A 7,786-nucleotide genomic window follows, 5' to 3' on the forward strand; every position below is an offset into this window, starting at 1 on the left:
TAACTCGATCCCACTTCCTACTTCCTTGTTTTATTATTGTTGAGAGAAAAATTCAAGTTTTACGCCCTCACGGCACGGCCATTCGGGGCATTTTCCCGGGTTTTACCCCGACTTTAGAAGAGATACACAAGTGTATGTGTGTTTAGGTGTGTGACGAATGTAATTCGTGTATCGACTCCCTCTCTCATAATTATTAATCGAGATTTCACTGTGTCCAAGATTGTCGCGTACACAAAACGAAGTTAAGTGACCGAGACTACGTCATGACGACACTGTATAGGCCTACATATGACGTCAACGCTCGCGCCATTATTCCAAAACTATTGCAGCGTACAAGGCGAGAATTTGTTTGTCTTCATTGAAAGAAACATAAACGAGGAAAGCAAAAGGAAACAGCGTGCCATCGTATTGTGCAGCGAATATGTACATGAATGATATTCAGTTGAGGTTGCTAGGATGCGATTCTCTGACCGTTTAGATTGACTCCAAGATGGCAGCAGTCAATGAAGCCACGAAGATAGCACTGGCGTATTTTCACCTTCCGTGGACGGGTTTTCACATTCTTGCAAACTCCAAAAGTCCACTAACTGCATCTTGAACACAAGGCCAGTACTGTAACTGACCTTGATACGGATCGATCCAAGGGGGGCAATCTCAGTCATCTCAAAGAGGGAAATCCAAACGCAATCCGCTTTGTTCGATTTTATGGGCTTGGACGATAGAGAAAAATAAGAAAAGCAAAAGCTGGAGTAAACCTGGACGAAATTGCTATCAAGAACGCAGAATTGATTTTTTCTGAGTTTTTATTTTTGCCGTAAGCGCCATGTTTATCGCGTCTCGCACATCTGATGTTGACATGCATCAACAAAGGGGCCTCACTCTGGAAGAGTTTCCTACTCCGATAAACATGGCGCTTACGGCAAAAAAAAAACTCAGAAAAAATCAATTCTGCGTTCTTGATAGCAATTTCGTCCAGGTTTACTCCAGCTTTTGCTTTTCTTATTTTTCTCTATCGTCCAAGCCCATAAAATCGAACAAAGCGGATTGCGTTTGGATTTCCCTCTTTGAGATGACTGAGATTGCCCCCCTTGGATCGATCCGTATCAAGGTCAGTTACAGTACTGGCCTTGTGTTCAAGATGCACTAACTGCAGGTAAAACACGCTAGTACCTTTTAACATTATTAATTCACAGGGAAACACAGGTATTGTTCATTTTTCCATGTGTTTGTGTCAGTCTGTGAACTTTTGTTTCTGTGTTTGTTTTAGAGAAACAAATTGAATGATGTCGATTGAAATCAATACTTGATGATAACAGATATTGCACGTGTGTGTTGCAGAAGGTGTAGGTGTACATGTGTGCACAACGCGTGTGTAATGATGTCGAGTGGACACTGCGGGGAAGGGCAACGTCAGCGGTTAACTACGGAAGAAACCACCAACGTCCTCAAGTGCTACAAAGATCGAGTTCTATTGTGATAAGTAGTCTACACTTTATATTTTGTAAACATTAGCTCACCATTCATGACTTCATCTGTGTGAACCAAGATACATTTTCCAACGAGAAAAAGAATAAACGTTCCGCTCATCGATACCAAACGTCAACGAAATAAGATGAAGAAAAACAATGTTTTTACGTGTGTCTGACATCACACTGGCAAAATCATAAACCATGAGACTTACGTTTGAAGATTCCAGAAGAAGAAGATTGATGTCTGCGAGAGTGATTGTGTGCATGTTTTGAAAGTACAGAGTTATTACATTTCTTTATTTACTTCTTTGCACTTGCATGTCTCTGTTGCACACTGATCAGCCCTAGAAACGAGAAGCAGACGTCACAAGGTGGTATCAGCTATCTGCACTTATGGCAGAGTGACCGAGGTCTTTTATGTGCCACTACTGTGACACGGGGATAGGACATGGATACCGTTTCTGGGTCTGCAATTGAAGATGACCCGTGTCCGCTGCGGCCCGGATTAACACCCGCGACTCTTGGATCAACAAACAAGGTACCACCCGAGCTACCCGGAACCACTGATTGTTGTTATCGAAAAGAGCCCACGTCTTTCTATGTGCAACTGACTAAATTTTTCGTCTGCTTTTCTTTTCGATACGAGACGAAGCACTGAATTATGCCGCTGAAAAAAAAACTAAAGCCTGCAAAAGATCAGCATTAGATCAGCATTAGATCAAACCGATCATTTTGTTTTTCAACTTTTATCCAAATCATGCAGTTTGTAATCAAAGTAAGAGCTCTGAAGTTGTTCATGTTGGTTTCTTTTTTGTGGTTTCTTTGAAACTAAACAAATACAACATTATACGCACACTGTGTTGATGTATTTACTATATTATGTGTGTGTTCTACAGCGCGCGCGCGTGTGTGTGTGCGTGTGTGTGTGGGCGCATGACTTTGGAACAATTCCATGGAATGTGTTATAAGCTGTTTGGCGCAAATTCAATGTCCTATTACACTTTCTGAAAGCGGTCAAATGTCCTATTGATGCTGAAGAACTCAGGACGTTTGTCCTATAGGTATGAATTTGTAGCAACATCCCTGCCCCCAAATAAAAAGTCATAGTAAAGGTAACTTTAAAACAAATATTATGGTAGGTATTTTTTTTTACTTCTCTTCTACAAGGATTACAATGTGTTGTAATTGCCTCACTCAAGTATAATTGGTGTGTTGTGAAAGCGAATGGTGTTTGCAAGTTTGTGTGTCTGTATGTTTTTTAGCAAGTTAACAGGCGTCAGGAAATAAACTTTAGACTTTTTTCAAATCAATGATAGTTGTTTGATGATCTAAGTTCATGTTATTTTTTGTTTTGTCATGCAGAAGCTGTTCCGTGAAGCTGTACGGGTGCCACAGGTCAAGACCTTGAAGACGACCGTTCAAGACTGTTTTTTGGAGGCCTGTGATAAAAGAAAAAGACAACGGGCCATGGAAGAGCCTTCATGATTTGGTTTACAGTCATTGAACTTTGTAATCTCTGTAAGCTTATTTACAATGCTAGTTGCAATAATTTGATTAATGCAAGATTTAACTCACCTGAGAAATTGCTGGTGAGTAATTGTATTTCACAGTTCAGGTCTGTGTGGCTGATGGGTAATGTACAGAAGAGGCTGGGGTTTTGTTGGAAATTATTTAAGCTAAACTTTTAACTTCTACAGATGATGTTCAGACATGATGTACCCTTTTAGGTTGTGTCAGAAAGACAGAAGACTAAACTGGAAGTGCTCAACTACCATTACTATCAGTGGAGATTCCCACGCATGAACATAGACAGTTGAACTGCAAACATTCATTACACTTGGGTTCTCGAGAGTCTGTCGACTTGTCGGTTTCAGAATTTCTCCGTTTGTATTTGGGTTTTGTACGTTTTCTTAATCTCACAATTATATGCTGCGATACCCATAGGACATTTGACAAAGGCCGATGTTACTAAAAAAATAGAATTGGTAATTCTGGGAAATAGTCCGCTGGAAGTACTCTATAATCATAATTTGATTATTTTGATTCATTAGATCATCTAAAACGTTTGGAATGAAGAAAATACAAGAATTACAAATTACGAATTTTTTTTTTTTAAAGTAATGAGGAAAAAATGCAGTGGAAGAGGGTCAAGCCCGTGAACAACTATATAAGAAAAAGCGACCAGGCGCTTTACCAACTGAGCTAATTTATCTCACGGTTGATTTTAACTTCAAATATTATGCTGGCGTTCTTGAGCGTGGCCGGGTATCGGTATTGACTCAACTCAAGTGTCCAAGTCTCTCCGTTCGCATTAGTGTACTGTACATTCTCTTTATCTCACTGTTTGAGTTAAGTTATTAACTGACCCTTCTCTCCCGTTCACTTTGTATAAGAATAACAAGTCGCGTAAGGCGAAAATACAATATTTAGTCAAGTAGCTGTCGAACTCACAGAATGAAACTGAACGCAATGCCATTTTTCAGCAAGACCGTATACTCGTAGCATCGTCAGTCCACCGCTCATGGCAAAGGCAGTGAAATTGACAAGAAGAGCGGGGTAGTAGTTGCGCAAAGAAGGATGGCACACTTTTCTGTACCTCTCTTTGTTTTAACTTTCTGAGCGTGTTTTTAATCCAAACATATCATATCTATATGTTTTTGGAATCAGGAACCGACAAGGAATAAGATGAAAGTGTTTTTAAATTGATTTGGACAATTTAATTTTGATAAATTTTTTTATATATTTAATTTTCAGAGCTTGTTTTTAATCCGAATATAACATATTTATATGTTTTTGGAATCAGCAAATGATGGAGAATAAGATAAACGTAAATTTAGATCGTTTTATACATTTTTATTTTTTTTTACAATTTTCAGATTTTTAATGACCAAAGTCATTAATTAATTTTTAAGCCACCAAGCTGAAATGCAATACCGAAGTCCGGGCTTCGTCGAAGATTACTTGACCAAAATTTCAACCAATTTGGTTGAAAAATGAGGGCGTGACAGTGCCGCCTCAACTTTCACGAAAAGCCGGATATGACGTCATCAAAGACATTTATCAAAAAAAAATGAAAAAAAGTTCGGGGATTTCATACCCAGGAACTCTCATGTCAAATTTCATAAAGATCGGTCCAGTAGTTTAGTCTGAATCGCTCTACACACACACACAGACACACACACACACGCACACACGCACATACACCACGACCCTCGTTTCGATTCCCCCTCGATGTTAAAATATTTAGTCAAAACTTGACTAAATATAAAAGCAGTATCAAGTAGCGTTAACTTCAACCGACATTATGTTGTTGTCCGGCTCCAAAATGCATTGACCAATCACCGAAAAGCGCTGACGCCATTGCATGAAAGAAAGCAAGCGATTAATAACGGACGTCGACAGAGCCAATGAAGGCGGATACCAACTTGCAGTTTTCATTCACTTGTGGTTGTGTTCAGTTGTCGTAAATGTTTATTGAGCCTGAATTTGCAGCAGATTTGTTGTGGAGAGGATGTTACATGTAAAGCACGCCTGTGTTGCACAACATTGGAAAATTTGCCTTTGACAAGTAATTTTCATCAGTGCACTTATATTAGATTTTTTCATGTGTACAATTTTTGTGCTATTTAATGGTTTAAAAAAAATTAAGCTTATGCTGCAACAAAAATTAGTGGTAAAATCCCCAAAAGCGGCAACAGATAATAAAAAAACCATTCGGGTCAAAAATCCAAACTGATGTTAAGTGTTTATCTGCTTCATATCAAACATTTTTGTTTATGTACAGCAGTGGTTAGGTTTTTGATATTTATGACACATGAGCAAAAGCTTTTTTTCACATTGGCCTTCTACGGTTGCAATTCAGTCTGCACTGCATGTGCTGGACTGCTTTTTATCAGTTTTGTTCTAGTTATCCTTTCTTCTGGTCATCTTAAAGCCTATTTGATAATGTTGAAAACTGAAACTTTATTTTTTGTATTGGGTATTTTCCAGGTTGACCGAGTTGCTTGTTCATGCTTAAATATGTGCCTAAGGTTCACAGCCATGTCAGGGTCAAATGTCCTTAATTTTTATACAATTTTTTTCTTCAATTTTTGGAAAATTCGTTTGGGTTAATATTATTTTTGATCAAATGAACACTTGACCTTTGTTTTCATTAATAAAATGTTGTGGACTGCAAATTATTTTGTTTGTTTAAGTAAGAGACTGTGCTCTTCGAATGCATTGCAATTATTGTGTGATGTGCGTAAAGTGATCGTGTCGTCTGCGTGAGATTTCGTATAGTGGAGGTGTCGACTGCGTGAGATTGCGTAAAGTAGTTGTGAGAGTGCGTAAAGTAGACGTGTCAACTTCGTGGGAGTGCGTAAAACAATCGTGACATCTGCGTGGAGAGTGCGTAAAGCAATTGTAACATCTGCGTGGAGAGTGCGTAAAGTAGTTGTGTCACCTGCGTGAGTGCGTAAAGCAATCGTGACGTCTGCGTGAGAGCGCATACTTAGTCTTCATGTTGCATAAGTGTGCGCTGGGGGCGCGTATGGTCTTCGTTATCTGAGGGAAAACGAATTCGTCACGCACTGATTTCGATTTGCAAAAACGCGCGCGTATCGAGTGCGTCTTTCGCAGTTGGAACGCATTATTTGGCGACTGCGAGACGCATTCGCTGCGCATAATTTTGCTGGCTGGGTGTTACTTCAGTATGGGTATATATGTTGTATTTTTATAGCTCAATAAATACATCATGGACTCCAAACAATATATGATAGTGCAGATTCCGATTTGGGCAAAGAACTACTTTCCTCCCGACCTTTGACCTCGCGCCGAACAATGTGACACATTTGTATGAAGTTCCAAAATCGTATCGCACGGCTCAGAAAACCATATCAGTTGCACGCAAAAATGAGTTTTATTAACCCGTGCATAGCACTAGTTTGAACAGTCGAACACTATAACAATGCCCATGGCTGCAAACGGGCCAAAACAAAAAAACGAGTACCCTCCCTTGCACTGTAGCAGACGACTGTTTGTGAGAGTGTCAGTGTGTTTGGTGAGCGTCTTCAGTTCCTCTGGCAGTGTCTGTGTGTGAACTGACAGAAGCTAGGGAGCACAGATAATAGAAGCCCTGTCACGTAGACTAATCACACAATCAATACACATTTGGCTCATGTTTTAAATGACAGTTTCGAGTTTGTTAGTCAAACTCAAAGCAACAACACTTGTCTGGTGACATGCGTAGCGAGACCGAGAAGCGTCCTTACCTGGTTTGGCTTCGCTATCAAACATCGGCTGTTTCACGTATTTTGCGAGCAAGTCTGCTCTTTTGCCTGACTCTGCAGTAAGTCCACATTGGCGATGAAGGTATGCAAGAACTTAACATGTGTGTATTTTTCCGTAATCCAGTCATATTCCTTCAAAATGCAATCAATCGGCGGTGACAGACTTGGTGTCAGCAATTCGCGACTTCACCAACTTGGCCCCGTTTTCCTCACACCCATACCAGTTTAGGTTCATCCATGCAAACACACTCGCAAAACAGTTTATCACGTAGATACATTTCAAATAGGGAGCAAATGGTTAAATGTAAACCTACATATTTGTTCCCTAAAATTTGATTCTCTGTCAATAAGCCTAATTGTATAATAATACGTTCGAGAAAAACAACGTGGAATCGATTCTGAATCGAGTAAGCCAAATGGGTGCCAAACCGGTTTCGCCCGTTCTGCCGACCTGAAACGCAAAACAAAACAATTGTGCGCTTCAACTAAATTGATTTCTATACGACTTCATTACTTTCTTGCAACTTATGAACCTTTACTTAAAGCTTTTAAATGGTCTGAAAGTAGTGTTACCGCGTACTTATCGATGCACTCATTCGTTTTATTTTTTCAGCGACGGTCACTTAGTTTAAGGTTGCAAAAGGGCCAAGTCTCATTGGCAACACTGTTTTACACTCCACAGATCGCAACAGTGCTGCTAGTAGTGTACACTTTGTGTTTGATGGTAGAATGGGATATACAGATTACAACACTCGTGTTTTTTATATGGCTTGTATTTCAGTCAAGACTCAGCGGAAATATCAATCGAGATCCACTCGCCAGAGGGTCGTGTCTCCCGATGATATTCATCCGCTGGGTCTTGACTGAAATACAAGCCAAATAAAAAAACCACTCGTGTTGTAACCTATGCATACATAATGTCTCTTTATATTTAGTCAAGTTTTGACTAAATATTTTAACATCGAGGGGGAATCGAAACGAGGGTCGTGGTGTATGTGCGTAATAATAATAATAATAATAATAATAATAATAATAAAGATAGCTTAT

The 7,786-nt window shown here is 39.5% G+C and overlaps 1 long non-coding RNA gene across 1 annotated transcript; it reads left to right on the forward strand.

The window, feature by feature from the left end:
* Positions 1-606: 606 nt before the first annotated feature.
* LOC138950431 (uncharacterized) lies at positions 607-4,739 on the forward strand. The gene is made up of 2 exons (XR_011450655.1): positions 607-2,007; positions 2,832-4,739. It is a non-coding gene; the product is annotated as an uncharacterized lncRNA (long non-coding RNA).
* Positions 4,740-7,786: the final 3,047 nt, after the last annotated feature.

The sequence above is a fragment of the Littorina saxatilis genome, linkage group LG16 (genome assembly GCF_037325665.1).
Source record: "Littorina saxatilis isolate snail1 linkage group LG16, US_GU_Lsax_2.0, whole genome shotgun sequence".
In the NCBI taxonomy this organism is placed as follows: Eukaryota; Metazoa; Mollusca; class Gastropoda; order Littorinimorpha; family Littorinidae; genus Littorina; species Littorina saxatilis.